General features: G+C 33.6%; 1 protein-coding gene and 1 pseudogene across 9 annotated transcripts in view; both read right to left on the bottom strand.

Moving 5' to 3' along the window:
- The window catches only part of NAALADL2 (N-acetylated alpha-linked acidic dipeptidase like 2), a 1,337,824-nt gene that overhangs the window by 171,559 nt on the left and 1,146,078 nt on the right, over positions 1 to 20,187 (bottom strand). The window lies entirely within an intron of this gene.
- Positions 18,927 to 19,407, bottom strand: LOC306670263 (small ribosomal subunit protein eS24-like; annotated as a pseudogene). The gene has a single exon. The product of its transcript is annotated as a small ribosomal subunit protein eS24-like (transcript).

Here is a 20,187-nt window from a genome sequence, read left to right on the forward strand (position 1 = left end):
GAATATCGTTTATTGTTATATCTATATACTTTTAAAATATTATGTTTTAATAATATCATTCAGTTTCTAATGTGTTATATTAAAGTCTGAACATTGCATCTTTAGAGGAATATCGTATATTGTTATATCTATATACTTTTAAAATATTATGTTTTAATAATATCAGTAATAGTAATAATAGCCAAATAGCATTATTAAATATTATTAAATGAGATGACACATAAGAAAACTACTTAGGTAGCTAGTATACATGATAGCTATTGAACAAATGCTAAAACCAATTATATTAATGGGCCTTATTAAAGTCTATAATCCCAGGATTAGTATTACTTCAGATGTATTGATAAATATGCTTTTATTTGAATAGATTATTCTTGAGTATCAGAATCACATGTGATCAGAAATTCTATATGAATTGGAAAATGGTGGCTTTTTTATTTCTGAAATGCCCAGAATATTTTAGAGAATATTCATAGAATTATTTGAGGATTAAAAATTCAAAATAGTACATAATTCATTGTAAAACCAGTGAGGAGGAAGATGAGGGCTTAAGATCTTATGTCTAAAGTGTCAGAGTCATCTGCGTGGCTAAGGGGTATTTCCTAAGTCTGGTCATCCTTTCTCCCCTCCTCTATAGTAGCTCAAGCAGTGTTTTTAAGCTACAGGTCAGTACTTGCACATGTTCAAAATAGATAAAAATGTGACCACTGAATATGCATAGCAGACAAACAGAAGAGTCATGAAGATAAAAATGCACAAAATTGTGTATAAATATGTGTGTGAGAGTGACAAAGGAAACCAATTTACTTAAGCACACAGCCTACTTAAGCTGCGGTGTGTGTCTGTGTGTGTGTGTGTGTGTGTGTGTGTGTGTGTGTGTAGAGTAAGTAGATCTGATACTACTAACAAAGTCATTAGTTCTCTTTACCACTAAAAGTATGCATTGCATAAATATGTGCATGGTTGTTCATACATGTAGGAAACATGTATGTTAACTTAGAATTAAGTAAGGGTTAACACAGTGGCACGTACTCCTTACTAATCCTAAATGCTGGGCTGGGCATCAGTGAAGAGAAATACGTCTCAGTTTAATTTCAAAAGATGAGATATAATCAAATGAAAACTGTATATTTCAAGCAAAAGGGAAAGCAGCAGCAGTAGCAGAAGATGAAAACCTTGCCCCAAAGCTGATACTCTTGAGTCTGAGATTTATTGGCTAATGTGTGTGAGCTGGGCACTGGCAAGAGCTTGAGGTAATGGAAGATCACTGAAGATCTTAGTGAAATGCCAAGAAATTTGGACTTCATTTTGAAGGTAGTCAAGAGATGTCATTAAGGTTTTAAACAGTGAGTGAGGAAGCTTGATCAGACTATTCAATGGCATCTCAGTTGTAACATTAAATGTTTTTAGGTACTATAGATAGTTACAGTACTATATATGGATTTTTTTTTCAAAATTGTGCATATAAATTCACTCTAAAGAATTACAAAAACTGATAGCTGCATATATGTTTCTCACTTTTATAAATTATGTCTGAACTACAATGTGATTACAAAAAAAAACATAAACATTATTTTTTATAGTTTTTGGGGTATATGGTGGAAAAGATATTTGGTAAAGAAGATACAGCCATGAAAGGAGCCATATTTGATTTAAAAGTTGTCAAATTATCATTGCAGCTCAAAAATGCAAAATATCACTAACGAAAAATCTGTCACAGAATTCATCAGATCATTTTTTACAAAACAAAGCTCTTCTCTCATGTTAGCCAGACAGTAGTAACAAAATTTTATTTATATAGTTGTATCTGGTAATGACTGAAACATGTAATTCACTTGAACAATGATTATTTTAGTCTTCCTCCATATAATTATCTGTCTTCTATAATGACATGTCATCAGATTGTGTATTGTTTGCAGAACAATTCTCATTTCCTAATTTACTACAAAAGCTGGTAAAAATTTGCCTTCACTGGGTGTTCTATATTTTCCTGATTTTAAATTAAGTGAGATAATGTGTGTTAAGTCCTTATTAGAGTAAATGGATAATAGTAAAATCTTAACAAATGTAAGCTTAATTCCGATTTTTAGAAATGATTTTCAACTCTCTATCTTAAAGTTAGAATAAATATTTCAGGGCTGGTAACAATATTGGGAATTAGTAAATCCTTCTCTTTAAGTCTCAGAAACTGTTATATAAAGACTACTGATTGACCCAGTCCGGAGAATTAGTCAACTAGGGACAGACTTTGGGACTCTCTTAATAGAACAGCACATTACTCTAGTTACCATACTGTTGAACTGATAAGCTTCCTAAACAGCCTGGCGAAACTATCAGTCATTTACAAAACAAAAAATGAACTATAACTAGCAGTTTCTGGGAGAGAAATGTAGGAATGAAGGAATGCATAAATCAACTTTTTTTTTTGTCCAATTCTTAGTTTGTAACCTTTTAAGAGACCAAAAATATCCTTAAAGATTGTAAACATTTCATACTTTTCACTTCATCAGTGTTTCATACTACATTTTTGTATTTTCTTTTTTTTTTTTTGGTTTCTACTGGCTAGCTCAGGTGAATTGTGACAATGAGGCCCAAGTCAAAGTTCAGTTTCCATGTGGACTAATACGCCTATTGCTGTAAACATCTCCTTTTTAGGTACCTGTTTCCATTCTAGTTAGTGATCTTGAAACTATACACTGCTATCCAAAAGCAAAACTGTCTCTACACAGAAAAAACGCTTAGTACAAGCAATCATCACAGCTAGAAAAAAATAAGTCACATGGGGCCCTGGATCAATGGAATTATCTTTTCAGGTGCATGTATTATGGAGATAGCAGGGGATAGTGCCTTGATCCAGTGTTTATTTTGTTTCATAACTATTTTAGAATGAATAATAGTCAATGATAGAAATAAAATCTAAGCTAGGCATAGTGGCAAAATGGTAGCATCTGCTATTTATATTATGATGTCACTCTGGAAGAAAATTACACTTTGCATAGCATAGACAGTAAACCTGGGGTGGAAAAAAATAGATTATTATAGTTTCCCTGAATTTAATTTATTTTAAATCTACAATATTATTAAATCAACCTATGTTTAAAAGACTTGTTTCCCAAATTTCACACCCCTACGCAACTGCTATAAAAATGTTTAAAGGATGGTCTCATTTTGCATTCAAAATGTATGCCAAAGTCTGTGGAAGCATGAAGGAGAAAGAAACACTGGGAGAGAAGATAAAAAGAAAAATGGAACAAAAATACTTCTTGAGTCTGCACTGCAGGCTATCTATAGAATGAATTCCTCTTCCAATAAATAAAGCAACGGGTATGGGATTCATTTTGCAGATGAACTGTTCGTAGTAAATTATATATTCTGAAATTTAAAAAAATGGAAAAGTATACATTAAGGAAAAAATGGAACTAGTTCATCCTATTTAAAAAGATTAAAAGAAGAAAAATATTTTAATATGTAGCGTATTTTTAGTAAATGAATCCATAGCACATAATCTGAAGTGAGAAAATATAGTTTTCATTAAATGAAAGATAAATAAGTTATGTGCAGGACATGCCATTTAGGTGATATCGCATTCCAGCAGCAATGAGAATCAAAAGATAGGATTATAAACCAGGCTCTGCCACTGACACGGGGAATTAGGAAAGTCCTTAACATGTCACGCTTCAGGTTCCAGTTAGTGTGACATATTCTAAATTTCTCAGATTTTATGTTTGGAATATTCTGAGTGTGTGCTTTATTTTCCCACATGTCACTAGCTTTTCTGAATTTGACCAATTGTTTCTCAAGCTGCACTTTAAAAATCACCTGGAGAGCTTTAAAAACCATTGATGCCTAGGCCTTATCTAGAACAATTAAATGAGAATCATAAGATTGACTTCAAAAGATACCTTTTAACAAAACCCCTGTTACTGAGAGTTAACTCCTTTCCCGTTTTTGAGATGTGGTTGAGAAGAAGCATTATCCCAAGTTTTTAAAACATGCTAATTTATAATCAATTGGAACAGCATGGTAGCTGTTATCTGGTTTTATAACATTGCAAAGAAACTTTCCCTACCCTTGGAAATAAATATACCACAAAAATTAGCAAATAATATATTGAACCCCTTATGCCACCTTGTTTTCTGTCACTCTATTGCCTTTCCCAATAAAATAGATGATTTTTATTTATTGTGTGTTTATCAAGGATTACACAAATATGGTAATAATTTTATGTAATTAGGAAAATGCAACCTCACATTACAAGTTAAAGAAAGTCTTCAACAACAAAAACACTTTAAGTTAGCAGTGGGGAGAGCTAATTATATATTAAATGCATACTGCTATTATCTATGATGGTTGACATATTTGACTCCATGGAAATGTTATAGGCCAGGATATATGGGCAATGACTAAATAGATTCCCTTTTACCCTGAGACTCCCTGTCATGTAGAAAATACTTCTCCCATGAGAACGCCCCAGCCTCTGCACCCATTAACATTTGCTTAGCAGAGCATGTTTGGCAACACAAAATGGCATTCTTATATAATGTAAAATTGTTCTTTTTGGTTTCTATTTTTCTTGGACAATGTACCCTGTCAGAGAATGATTGTCTAGATGTTGGTACCCATTCTTTAACTTGTACCCAGCTAAGGTCATTTTGACCCACTTCTGCTTCTGCTTATGATTTTAGATCTCATCATGTTAGTTTATAGTTTTGAATCATAGCAACAGACACTTATGATTGATGTACTGACTTATGGTATAAAAACCACTATAACCCTATAGTCAGTGCAATTCTCCCAATAGCCATTTTTGGGGTGTTGTATGAGACAGTCAACTGGCTAATAAAGACTCTCAAATTTGAACTTCTCAGTGGTGATCAGTCTGTTTTTAAGTTGCACCCCACAACATTATCTACGTATGAAGTACTGTGAAATATATAAATTTAATAAACAAATATGGGATTATAAAAAATTCTTTTTATACTTTTATCTATTTTTTTATTTTCCAACAATGTTCATGTATCATGTTTACTAATAAAAATACTTGGATTGAAAAAAAAATATTTGTTGAATTTCAGTGGAAATTTTGTCTGAAAATTATTTGGCCTAAAACCCAAATTTTCCTCTCATTGAATACAGAAGCCAAACTTCACAGTACACCTGTTTCCTGTACTCCACATATTTATATATTCATTGAATGAACTGCAATTCGATAGTTTTTGTGATACTCTCTTTCCCCTCCATTTGGTGTGTCATTAAACACGTTTCGAAAAACAACATAAGCAGCTCGATTGCTTGTTAAATTTTATGTTAAGGATATGCACTGACCCAGCAAAATCACCATGGACAGGCAGACGTGCTGCTGGAATTCAAGCTTCCCTGTCCACCTACTTGTTTACAGAGAAAGCAGTGGTGATCTGAAATTGCTTTGCTCTTCTCTGACACTTCAGTTAGAGACTCAGAAGAAAGGAACAGTAGTATGTTTTTCCAACACTGTTCTATTTGTCTCAAGTGGAGGCAAATTGTAATAAGCCTCAGGAACAAACTCAACACAGTCTCTTCACAAATCTGAGTAAGAGGCCAGACCTCTTGTGTCACAATGCCTTGTGCCACTGTAAAGATCTGCTGATGAGTCTCCAGTGGTTTCAGCAGTGTGGGTTTCTGCAATGTTATCCCTCACACACTATATATTTATTGCACATAAATTTATGCAGAAAGATAGCATTTTTGTCTCTAACATGACAAATGATTTTCTTCTTTTGTTATTCTTTCTCCCCCTCCATGCTTGTCCAACATCTCCAGCAGCAAAGATGTTTTCATATAAGGAAAACCAAAGTGGGGAAAAATTCATTTTCCAGCTCCTCTGACCTTACTTGGACCAGGAGAAAAGAGAATCCAATGTTTCCTTGCCCTCCAATATTAGGATAAATACTTCTCCTTGCAGTGGCTTTGCCTCTCTATGGAGCCTCAAAACCTCCTGGTTACATATTCTGCTTTTAACCAAGTTACTGGGGCGTTAAATCTTCAGTTATATGCTAAGTGATTACTTGGCACTTGAAAAAAAAAATAGCTCAACATTTTTTGGGGCTGCAAGGCCTTTTTTGTTTGTTTGTTCTGTTTTTTTTAGTCCTTTTCCTCTGTTTCTTTAGAGTGCATAAAACATGGTAGTGATGTAAAGACCTTTGATGAAACTTGATGAGAGGCCCAGGTGGCTAAGCAGGCTTGAAGAATGTAGTCCTGCACTTAGGCATTCCTCTTTGCCAGCTTTGTCAGGAAGAGAATTTCCTTTGGGTTCTCTCTCACCAAAAGATAACGAGCTACAAGGGAATACTCCCAGGAGAGCAATTCTTTTAGAGGCACTGAGGATATACATACTTTGTAGTTCAATAATTTATTATAAAACATAAAGATAATATAGGGATCAATTTATTATTCCATAAAATGAGAAATGGAAGGCTATATTGTCTAAATATGTATCAAAACCTAAACAAGATACATCTAGATATCTTCCATATGAAGATCAAATGAAGATTAGAGGAAGGGGGTCGGATAGAGCAGAAATCACATTCATACTTACTTGGGAAAGAAAGCAAAGGGGCCTGTCCTGGGCCTTCTTCCAAATTCAAATCATCTTTTTAAAAATTTTTCTGAACAAGTTACCCTAAAAAAGTTAGGATCTGATACTTTTAAAATATTTTTATATTTTATAAATCTTATTAATTTAATATATTTTTATATAAAATATGTACTATATAATATATAAATATATCAAAATATAATGTATGTACACATTTTTATTTCCTCCAAATAATTCCCTACTTCCTATTGATATAATTCCATCCTTCAATAATGAAAATAAAATCTTCCCTATTCATAAGTAGAAGTAAAGTTTTAAGGAAACAAATGCACATTTAAGAAAGCATTAACTCAAAATGTGTTTTTGCTGTCTTTCTGTAGTGCACCACGAATGACTCATGTCGATTTCTGAAAAGAACTCCCAAGGCAAGATACTGAGAAGGTGTTCAGGGAGAGAAAGAAGCAAATAGCAATGAGATCCCGAGTAGAGAGATGACTTGCTTCAGATCCCTGCTGACTCTGATAAGGGTGTGGGGAACAAATGGGCATGAAAGGGAGTTTCTCCCTATGGAATATCCAGGAGAAGAAGCAGTTTTCTAATTATGGGATCCTGTACCTAGTTCCAGTTCAACGTAGATAAATAGAACCTATGAGGCAGAAAATAAAGGACATAAAGGATATTCTAGAACCAATAGGAAAAACTAGAATATGACAGTAGGTCGGATAAAAACCATTGTATTAACATTAAATTTATTGAAGTTGCTACTATACTGGATTGTGTAAGAGAATACTCAACATATTTAAGGTAAAAGAACAGGATGCAAATGACTTATTCTGAAATATTACAGAAGAAAGTCACACACACAGAGAACGAGAGAGAGGAAAAACAAATGATTGTATAAATGGAGAAAAGTGTTAACAACAGCAAAATATCAGTACAGGGTATTTAGAACTTCAGATTATTATTTTTTTTCTATTATTAGTCTTCCATATTTCCTATAAGTCTGAAAAAGAATCTTACATATGAATTTCAGCCCTTTGTCTTTTGGCCTAATCTGTCTTTTGAGCTTCTTTCCAGTTCCCATGACTCTATGCTGACCCTGATAATTTCTGAATTAGAGGATGGATTTTCATTTAAGCCCTTTAACTTTGTTATTCTTTCTACATAATAAATACTTACTGATACTATAAAGTTCAGCTCAATTGTTTTCAGGATTCACAGTCAGAAGTGAACATTCATCTCTGACCTTATGAGTTCTAATTGGGCCTTTAGATAGAGAATTTAGATATAGATGACATATATAGTCAAAGATGTATTACTTGTCATTGTGTTTTAAAATTCAGAATATGGTTACATAATGCATCCAATAAATTTATTTTTATTTAAATTTTTTACAGACTGCATTTTGATTCATTGTACACAAATGGGGTACATCTTTTCATTTCGATGGTTGTGCATGATATAGATTCACACCATTCATGTAATCATACATGTACATAGGGTAATGATGTCTGTCTCATTTTACCATGTTTCATACCCTGCTCCCTCTCATTTCCCTCTATGTAATCTAAAGTTCCTCCATTCTTCTCTCAACCCCCACTCTCCCACCCCCATTATATAACATCATCCACTTATCAGGGAAAACATTCGGCCTTTGGTTTTTTGGGATTGGCTTATTTCACTTAGCAGGATATTCTCCAATTCCATCCTTTTATCTGCAAGTGCCAAAATATTATTATTCGTTATGGTTGAATGATATTCCATTGTGTATATACCACAGTTTCTTTATCCATTCATCTGTTGAAGGACGTTTTTTAAAATTAATAATCAGTGGTTAATATTAAATGACACTACATGAGGAATTTGTAAAAAGATAAATGTGCACATGTATCTTAAACTACTTTATATCTCTCTGAATTGCCTTTTGTTTTCCTATTTGTCTCTCAAATAGTAGCTATACATGATTCTCTACTTAGAATATTCAAAAAACTTTTAGAACTCCTAAATGAATTCTTCATAGTAGGATATAAAATTAACACCCATAAATCAAAATTGTATTTCTATATATTTATTTCTATATATCAGATTACTGATATTAGACTCAACTAAAAGAGAAATTAGGAAAACTATCCTATTTACAATAGAACAAAAAAAAATTTGGAATCAATCTAACAAAGAGGAAAAAGACCTCTACAATGAAAACTACAGAACACTAAAGAAAGAAATTTAAGAAGACCTTAGAAAATGGAAAGGTCTCCCATGTTCTTGGATAGATAGAATTAACATTGTCAAAATGGCCATATTACCAAAAGCACTATACAGATTTATAAAATTCCTAATCAAGGTTCTGATGATGCTCTTCATAGAAATATTAAAAAGTCATGAAATTCATTTGGAAAAGTAAGAGGCCAAGAATAAGCAAAACAATCCTCAGTGAGAAAAGTGAAGCAGGAAGCATCACAATAGTAACCTTAAATTATACTGCAGAGCTATAGTAACAAAAATGGATGGTACTGGCACAAAAACAGACAGGAAGACCAACAGTATAGAATAGAAGACACAGAGACAAACCCATATAAATAGAGATATCTCATAATAGACAAAGATAGCCTCTTCAACAAATGGTACTTGAAAAACTGGAAATCCATATATAGCAAAATGAAATTAAACTCCATTCTCTCACCCTACACAAAATTCAACTCAAAGTGGATCAAGGACACAGGCATTAGATCAGAGACCCAGCACCTAATAGAAGAAAAAGCAGCTCCAAATCTCCATCATGTTGGCTTAAGAACAGAATTCATCAACAAGACTCCTAAAGGGCAAGAAGTGAAATAAAGGATAGATAAATGGGATGGTATCAAACTAAAAAGCTTCTTTACAGCAAGGAAAATATCAATAACATGAAGAGAGAGACTACAGAACAGGAGAAAATCTTTCCCACATACACTTCACATAGAGCATTAATCTTCAGGATATAAAAAGAACTCAAAACACTTAACACCAAAAAAATGAATAACCCAATCAATAAATGGGCAAAGGAACTGAACAGAAGAAGAAATACGACCAGTCAACAAATATATGATAAAATGTGCAACATCTCTAGCAATTAGAGAAATGCAACTTAATACTACACTGAGATTTCATCTTACTCTAATCAAAATGGAAATTGTCAAGAATACAAGTAACAGCGGGCGATCCAAGATGGCAGACTAGAGGGTGACTGCATCTCCAGTCACTCCAGAACCCAGGATTCAAGAAGGGGAGGCATTGAGAGACTTGGACTAAATTAGAACCATGGGGTGAGTCTCCCCCACCTGGTGAAGCTCGGCTCGGCCGGCAGGCCCTGATTCCGGCGGCTTATTAGAGTAGGGCAGGGCAGCTAGAGTGTTCTCCAGGCAGCCCTGGGCAATCCAGCGGTGGGCTCCTCCCACACGGCCAGGTTCTCGGAGAAGGCCCCTCAGTGAGAGCCTTTCCACACAGAGCCAGCTCCAAGCTCTAGAACCAGTAGCGGGCTAGGGACAGCTTTCTTCGGAAGACCTGCATTATCAAGTTACTCCAAGACTTCAGGCTACTGAAGGCTGGGAGGTGATACACTGGAAATCTACAGGGACACTATAAGCAAATAGAGGAAATCTGAAATATCACAGAGTCCCACTGACATCTGACCAATATGAGAAAACAAGGGAAGAAAATGTCCCAAACAAACCTAGATACTATATCAATTAAACTCAATGACAGCACAGCAGCAGATATGTCAGAAAGGGAGTTCAGAATGTACATAATTAAAACAATCAGGGAAGCAAATGAGGAGATGAAAGAGCAAATGCAGGCATTAAATGATCGCACCAATCAACAGTTAAAAGAGCAAATACGGGAAGCAAGAGATCACTTCAATAAAGAGTTAGAGATACTGAAAAAAAAAAACAAACAGAAATCCTTGAAATGAAGGAAACAATAAACCAAGTTAAAAACTCCATAGAAAGCATAACCAATAGGATAGAACACGTGGAAGACAGAACCTCAGATATTGAAGACAAAATATTTAATCTTAAAAACAAAATTGACCAAACAAAAAAGAGGGTAAGAAATCATGAACAGAATCTACAAGAATTATGGGATAGCATGAAAAGGCCAAATTTAAGAATTATTGGGATTGAGGAAGGCTTAGAGAAACAAACCAAAGGAATGAACAATCTATTCAATGAAATAATATCAGAAAATTTTCCAAATCTGAAGAATGAAATGGAAAACCAAGTGCAAGAGGCTTATAGGACTCCAAATATACAAAATTACAACAGACCCACACCAAGGCATATTATTATGAAAATACCTAACATATCAAAAAAAGACAGAATTCTAAAGGCTATGAGAGAAAAGAATCAAATTACATTCAGAGGAAACCAATAAGAATATCAGCAGATTTTTCAATCCAGACCCTAAAAGCTAGAAGGGCCTGGAACAACATTTACCAAGCCCTGAAAGAAAACGGATGCCAACCAAGAATCTTATACCCAGCAAAACTTACTTTCAGATTTGATGATGAAATAAAATCCTTCCATGATAAACAAAAGCTAAAAGAATTTACAAAAAGAAAGCCAGTATTACAGAACATTCTCAGCAAAATATTCCAAGAGATGAAAAACAATGATGCAAATCAGCAACGGGAGGAACTAGCCTCAAGGAATAGCCAAATAAAGGAGAAACCAAATCATGTCAAAAAACAAAAATGAGTCAAATGACTGGGAATACAAATCATATCACAATAATAACCCCGAATGTTAATGGCCTGAACTCATCAAAAAAAGACATAGACTGGCAGATTGGATTAAAAAGAAAAATCCAACAATATGCTGCCTGCAAGAGACTCATCTCATAGAAAGAGATACCCATAGACTAAAGGTAAAAGGTTGGGAAGAAACATACCATGCACATGGACACAGCAAAAGAATTGGAGTATCCATCCTCATTTCAGTTAATGTGGACCTCAAGCCAAAACTAAGGATAAAGAAGGACATTACATTCTGCTTAAGGGAAGCATAAATTAGCAAGCCATAACAATCATAAATATCTATGCCCCAAACATTGGCTCATCCATGTATATCAAACAAATCGTTCTCAATTTCAGAAATCAAATAGACCACAACACAATAATACTAGGCGATTTTAACACACCTCTCTCACCACTGGATAGATCTTCCAAACAAAGACTGAATAAAGAAACCAAAGATCTCAATGACAAAATCAACAATTTAGACTTAACAGACATATATAGAATATACCATCCAACAAAGAACGAACACACTTTCTTCTCAGCAGCACATGGATCCTTCTCTAAAATAGACCATGTTTTACGCCACAAAGCTACTGTTAGCAAATACAAGAAGATAGAGATACTACCTTGTACTCTATCAGATCATAATGGATTGAAATTAGAAATAAATGACAGAACAAAAAACAGAAACTTCTCCAATACTTGGAGATTAAATAATACACTACTATATGATGAATGGATAACAGAAGAAAACAGGAAGGAAATTAAAAAATTCTTAGAAGTAAACGAGAACAAAGACACATCACATCAAAACCTCTGGGACACTATGAAAGCAGTACTTAGAGGAAGATTTATTTCATGGGGTGCATTCAAAAATAGAAGTAGAAATCAAGAAATAAACGACTTAACATTATAGCTCAAAGCCCTAGAAAAAAAAGAGCAGACCAACACCAAAAGTAGTAGAAGACAGGAAATAGTTAAAATCAGAGCCGAAATCAACGAAATTGAAACAAAATAAACAATCGGAAAAATTAACAAAATAAATAGTTGGTTCTTTGAAAAAATAAACAAAATTGATAAACCCTTAGCCACACTAACAAAGAGAAGACGAGAGAAAACCCAAATCACTAAAATTCGGAATGAACAAGGAAATATCACAACAGACATGAGTGAAATGCAAAACATAATTAGAAGCTGTTTTGAAAATCTATACTCCAAAAATCAGAAAACCTCGAAGACATCAACAAGTTTCTAGAGACACATGAATTACCTAAACTGAATGAGGAGGACATACACAACTTAAATAAATCAATTTCAAGCAAGGAAATAGAAGAGGTCATCAAAAGCCTACCAACAAAGAAAAGTCCGGGACCAGATGGGTTCTCAGCTGAGTTCTACAAAACCTTTAAAGAAGAGCTCATTCCAATACTTCTCAAAGTATTCCATAAAACAGAAGAGGAGGGAACCCTCCTAAACTCATTCTATGAAGCCAATATCACCCTGATACCTAAACCAGACAGAGACACATCAAGGAAAGAAAATTTCAGACCAATATCCTTAATGAACATCGACGCAAAAATTCTCAACAAAATTTTAGCAAATCGCATACAAAAATATATTAAAAAGATAGTGTACCACAATCAAGTGGGTTTTATCCCAGGGATGCAAGGTTGGTTCAATATCCGGAAATCAATAAATGTCATTCACCATATCAACAGACTAAAAGTTAAGAATCACATGATTCTTTCAATAGATGCAGAAAAAGCATTCGATAAAATTCAGCACCCCTTCATGCTCAAAACACTAGAAAAATTTGGGGTAGTGGGAACATTCCTTAACATTGTAAAGGCCATCTATGCTAAGCCCATGGCCAATATCATTCTAAATGGTGAATAACTGAAAGCATTCCCCCTATAAACTGGAACAAGGCAGGGATGTCCTCTTTCACCACTTCTATTCAACATTGTTCTTGAGAGTCTAGCCAGAGCAATTAGACAAACCAAAGAAATTAAAGGGATATGAATTGGAAAAGAAGAACTCAAACTATCCCTGTTCGCTGATGACATGATTATATATTTAGAGGAATTGGGAAATTCCACCAGAAAACTCTTAGAACTCATAAGTGAATTCAGTAAAGTAGCAGGTTACAAGATCAATGCCCATAAATCCAATGCATTTTTATACATAAGTGATGAATCTTCAGAAAGAGAAGTTAGGAAAACTACCCCGTTCATAATAGCATCGAAAAAAATAAAATACTTGGGAATCAATCTCACAAAAGAGGTGAAAGACCTCTACAATGAAAACTACAGAACACTAAAGAAAGAAATTAAAGAAAACCTTAGAAGATGGAAAGATCTCCCATGTTCTTGGATAGGCAGAATAAATATTGTCAAAATGGCCATACTACCTAAAGTGCTATACAGATTCAATGCAATTCCAATTAAAATCCCAATGATGTACGTTACAGAAATAGAGCAAGCAATTATGAAATTCATCTGGAAGAATAAAAATCCCAGAATAGCTAAAGCAATTCTCAGTAGAAAGAGCGAAGCAGGGGGTATCGCAATACCAGATCTTCAACTCTATTACAAAGCAATAATGACAAAAACGGCATAGTATTGGTACCAAAATAGACAGGTAGATCAATGGTACAGAATAGAGGACATGGACACAAACCCAAATAAATATAATTTTCTCATACTAGACAAAGGTGCCAAAAATATGCAATGGAGAAAAGATAGCCTCTTCAACAAATGGTGCTGGGAAAACTGGAAAAACATATTCAACAGAATGAAATTAAACCTCTATCTCTGACCCTGCACAGAACTCAACTCAAAATGGATCAAGGACTTTATAATCAGACCAGATACCCTGCATCTTATAGAAGAAAATGTAGGTCCAAACCTTCAACTTGGCTTAGGAGCAGTCTTCCTCAACAGGACTCCCATAGCCCAAGAAATAAAAGCAAGAATCAACAACTGGGATAGATTCAAGCTAAAAATCTTTATGTCAGCAAAGGAAACTATCAGTAATGTGAAGAGAGAGCCTACAGAGTGGGAGAATATCTTTGCCAATCATACTTCAGATAGAGCGCTAATTTCCAGAATCTATAAAGAACTCAAAAAACTCTACACCAAGAATACAAATAATTCAATCAACAAATGGGCTAAGGAAATGAACAGACACGTCACAGAAAAAAATGTACAAGCTATCAATGGATATATGAAAAAATGTTCAACATCTCTAGTAATAAGAGAAATGCAAATCAAAACTACCCTAAGATTTCATCTCACCCTACTTAGAATGGCAATTATGAAGAACAGAAGCTACAATAGGTGTTGGCGAGGATGTGGGGAAAAAGGTACACTCATACATTGCTGGTGGGGTTGCAAAATAGTGTAGCCACTCTGGAAAGCAGTATGGAGATTCCTCAGAAAGCTTGGAATGGAACCACCATTTGACCCAGCTATCCCACTCCTTGGCCTATACCCAAAGGACTTAAAATCAGCATACTACACAGATACAGCCACATCAATGTTCATAGCTGCTCAATTCACTGTAGCCAGATTGTGGAACTAACCTAGATGCCCTTCAGTTGATGAATATATATATAATGGAATATTACTCTGCCATGAAGAATGATAAAATTATGGCATTTGTAGGCAAATGGATGAAATTGGAGGATACCATGCTAAGTGAGATAAGCCAATCTCAAAAACCTAAGGATGAATTATCTCACTGATAAGCGGATGAGGACATATAATTGGGGTAGGAGGGTTTAGCGTTAGGGTTAGAAGTAGGTTTAGGGTTAGGGATAAGGAGGGTGGTAATAATGTAGGAAGGAAGGACTGTATAGAGTGAAAAGAGGGGTGGGAGGGGTGGTGGGGAAAGGGAAAAAGATAACAGAATGAATCAAACAACATTGCCCTATGTAAATTTATGATTTTTAATAAAAAAAAGAAATTAAAAAAAAAGTATACAAGTAACAATAATGTTTGGCCAGGATGTGGGGAAAAAGGTACAATCATACTTTTTTGTTGGAATGGGAAATTGGTACAACCACTCTGGAAAACAGTATGGAGATTCCTTAGAAAACATAGAATGGAACCGCCATTTGACCCAATTATACCACTCTTCATCATATACCCAAAGGACTTAAAGTCAATATACTATAGTGACGTGGTCACTTCAATGTTCATAGCAGCTCACTTCACAATAGTGAAAATATGGAACCAATCCAGGTGACCTTCAACAGATGAATGGATAAAGAAAATGTGTTACGTATACACAATATAATCTTACCCAGCTATAAAGAAGAATAAAATTATGGTGTTTGCCAGTAAATAGATGGAACTTGGACTATCATGCTAGGTGAAATAAGCCAATCCCAAATAATCAAAGACCAAATGTTATCTCTAAAATGTGGATTATGTAGGGTGTGTTGGGGAGGGGAGGCTCACTGGATTGGACTGGGCTGAGTCAGAGGAGGGGACAGAGGATGGGAATGGGAAAGACAGTAGAATGAATCAGACATAACTTTCCTAGGTTCATATATGAATATAGGACGAGTGTAACTCCACAATATGTACAACCACAAAAATGTGAAGTTATACTCATGTATGTATGTCAAAATACATTCTATTGTGACATATAACGAAAAAGATCTCAAAAAATAGTTACTATACATAGAAAAGTATAGAAAAGTAAGCTTTCAATTTCATATGTTTTGAAGAGAGTTTTTTGGTTTATTAAAATTGAGAATAATTCCTATACACATATTAATAAAATGAAAGTTAACCTGAGTACAAATTCATAAATATATATATATATATATATATATATATAACTACCTAAAATCAAGTTTAAAAAAAATTCCATTTATTGTGTTTTTATGATCAATAGAAGTTTAAATAAATGTTGACAGATCCCAAGGAACACAGGGATTAATTGTGTTAAAGCAAAAATTCTGTATATATAATTATTTCTCAGAAGTACTTCTATAATATAGTTATAACCATACATCTTTATTGAAACTAAGCTTTATGGCTAAAGATATTATAAAACTACAAAGTAGAACATCTGATTTTTAGTTTTGACGTTTGGCGTTTCTGGACGGTATAGAATTTATGTGTTAAGGAGTGAAACCCTCTGTTTATCCATGGGTCGGCTACCATGTGAGTGTATGTCTAGCTATTTTATCAACTGACCTCAATTTTTACCTAGAACAGTAAATATCTCCATGGATGATAGGATGATTCACTCACTCTGTTCAATCTCTTAAAAGTATTTTAAGAGTAAAAGAATCTAAAATGCCAGACTCTGACACTCTTCATGTCAGTTTATTACTGTGAACTTATAACTCGCCCTAAATCACTAGATATTCTGTGCTCCTGACACATGTATTATATTCAATCACTTTATCAAAATAAACTGGGACATTTTATTAAGTCCAACACCACAGAGCTGAAAATAATAAAAACCATTTTACTGTTTGGGGTAAGAAAGCATTAAATGGCTAAATATATTCACTTTGCCAAATAAATAAGATTTAAAAATCATTTTTGAATAAACACTTGTATATAATATCTTAATATTAAATACCATGATGCCATTATTTCAATTTTAATTTTTTTGTTATATTTGTTATATAAATTTTTATAGATACTAAAATATGTTTTAAAGTAAACTTCAGCAATCTACAACAATTTAAAAATGATTAGAAGGCATTTTAAGGTGTGAAATGAAAATGCTGTCCTTCATTTAGCCATACGCCTAAATTTGTCTTTCCTGAGAGAAAATAAAGCACTCTTTGTTCAGCACAGATTTTTCTGTATCATAATTAGAAATGCAGATGGTAAGTTTAAATTAGGCAATGGTTGACAGGAGGGAAGACATTTGCTTTAAAATTGTTCGGAGTGATTTCAAGTTCAAATCCTTTGAAATGAAACAAGGTCCATTTGTCACAGAATATAATTCAATGGCACATGGTCTGGCTAGTTGGCTCAAGTTTGTCTAAGACTAAATTGCATTTGTGGAACAAAAGGCAAATGAAGAGCAAACTTGGTAAAGGGATGCTCAATACAGAGAAATTAATTTTAAGCTTCCCAAAGCTAATGCATTAAGGTCTTCATAATCTCTCCAAGAAGCCATCTAAAACATTTCACTGATAATTTTTAACCTTAAAAAGAGGACTTATGCTCTTCAATGAGATGTGATTCTTGTAGAAGCTGAACATACTTAAGATTGTATTTATATGCATGCATTCTTAATTCAGTGTCTTGAGACTTAGGAGATAAAGATAAATATTGATACATAGATATACAATGATATATAGAGATGTATAATGATTTGAATATATATTGAGTTTATAAATCTGATTATAAAGCTAAACTATGTATGTAGAATGCATATTTAAATATAAAGCTAATTATTTTGACTATATGTTTTTATATATAAATATATAAAAACTTTTATATATACTGCTTATATATATATAAATATATGTAACTGCTTTTATATATAAATATATATATTTTATATATAAATATATGTAACAATATCTTCAATTTTTTTTTCTAGCCAGAATATACAGAGGAGAATCTTATAAATTCTTCAAAGTAATTAGAAATATTAGTGTAAGACCTTAAAATTATGTATAGTTCAATTCAAGTATTCAAAATTTGTAATAGCATATGATATATTAGGTATTTATTTTTATCAAATTTAAATATTAGAAACTGTGATATGACACACAGATATGAAACACAGACATTAGATATGACATCCTACTCTCATACAGTTCATATGTAACGAGATTAGATGTCTTCAAAAACATTTAGATAACAACATTTAATCTGAATATTATTTTTAGGTATTCATGTGATGTTAAGTGAGGGCAACTATCTGTTTCTGTGTAATAGTGGCTTCTACACAATGTAATGGTAACATGTGGTACCATCATAATAAACATATCCTTTAGACAAAGGCATCCTAATTTCTGCATATTTTACAAAGTTAAATGATATACTTAAATCTACATTTTTGGTTCCATCAACTCTTATTTCTTAATATTTTCCCACATAAGACTAGTATATTAGTACCATGGTTTCTTTTACCTCCAAATTTATCACATTATCTTTTCTTTTATATTTGATTAGATTTCCATTAAGCACATTTTATGATATAACCACAACTAGATTATTTATGTAGGCTTATTCTAAAAGTTGAGAATCAATGTACAATTTGTGTAACATTTTGACTATGTAACTATTCACTGCTGAGCCAAACAGGCTGCTGGGATGACATACGCTTCTTCCAAATGAGACATGGAACTCTATTCCATCCAAAGATGTAGTTCATATAGACTTTTAATTGTGCATAGTAGCAAGTGCTCAGTCATTGAGTCACAGGCCCAGCCCATTTCTTACTTGTAGATCAAAGTCAAGATACTTTTTAGTCATCTTCACATTTTGATTTTTAGTTTTTTTTAAGTTTTTACAATTTATCAATCCTCACGAAAAATTCTCATAATCACCGCAGATAATGTCATTGCAGAACCTTTACTCCTTTGGCTGTTGTCCAATCTCCAGTTCACTTTTTGCCAACATCAACATTGGCCTTTGCAGTCCCCCTGACTTTCTTCATTCTGTTCTTGAGTTCCTTTCATTGTTTTCTTGAGGTCTTTTTCTTGTCATACAGGCCGTGTCTTGCCAGTCTATGTTTGGGTTCATTTTTCTTTGCATAATCCAATGAATCATAGATCATGCCAAAGTCAGTTGTCTTGCCACCTCCAAAATGGGTTCTGGATCCAAACACAAAGATGACATCTTGTACATTTTGGCTAATTTTTCTCAAATTTCTGTCTTGGGTACTGTTACTTTCCCAGGGTGAAGAACATCAATGACCATTTGTTTCCTCTGAGGTAGTCGGTTGGTCATGAACTTCCTGGTCCGGATAGTTACTGTATCATTTATGATGGTGGTAGATCCTCAGGAACCCAGAGAGCAAAAGAGCTTGATCTTTGGTTTTGTTTTTGTTTTTTGTTTATTCTTCCTGGAATTACTATTTGAGGTATTTTTCCTCTCTCCTTTTGTAGGAGAAGTGCTTTCTGTATTTATAACCCAAGTCTCTGCTGCCTTCTTATTCACATTAACTATTGTTTGAAATATATCCAACTCTTCCTAAAATTCACAGATTTCATACTCGATTATAATTTAGAAGCTTCATATTTAAATTATAACTTTAGGCCATGAAGCTGGGAATTTCCCCAGTGTTTCTGGGCACTTTTGATCTTTTCTTGTACCCTACCAGGTTCCTGAGTTCTTTTGCTTCACATTGGACCACTTCTTTTCTTAGATGACTGCCTAGCTTCACTCCTCTATCTTCCATTCGTAGCTCTTTTGATTCAGTTACTGTTATTGCCCTTTTTCTTCCTTTTCTCTTCAATTTGTTTAATTATATCTTAAGGTAATTTTTTTAAGAAAAGAGGTAAATTTTGTTAGCCCATGAAATAAAGAGATCTTCATTTTCTTATACACTTGGGATTGATAAATTGGCTATTTTTTAGATCCTATGTTGAAAATAATTTTCACTAATAATTTTAAGGTTGTTTCCATTTTTTGCTACCATTCTGAGTTGCTTACCAGAAATTTGATGCCAGACTTACTCCTTGATAGATAGATAGTATGCTTTTTGTTATTACATTTGCTTATGTTTAGAAATTTGTGGTTGTCTTTTAACTTTTATGATAATAATAAAATTTTGGAAATAATTTATTAGACTAGGATTACTAGAAAAGGGCCAGTCTTACATATTTACATAATTGTCTTACAGACAA

The sequence above is a fragment of the Sciurus vulgaris genome (assembly GCF_902686455.1).
Source record: "Sciurus vulgaris genome assembly, chromosome: 10".
In the NCBI taxonomy this organism is placed as follows: domain Eukaryota; kingdom Metazoa; phylum Chordata; class Mammalia; order Rodentia; family Sciuridae; genus Sciurus; species Sciurus vulgaris.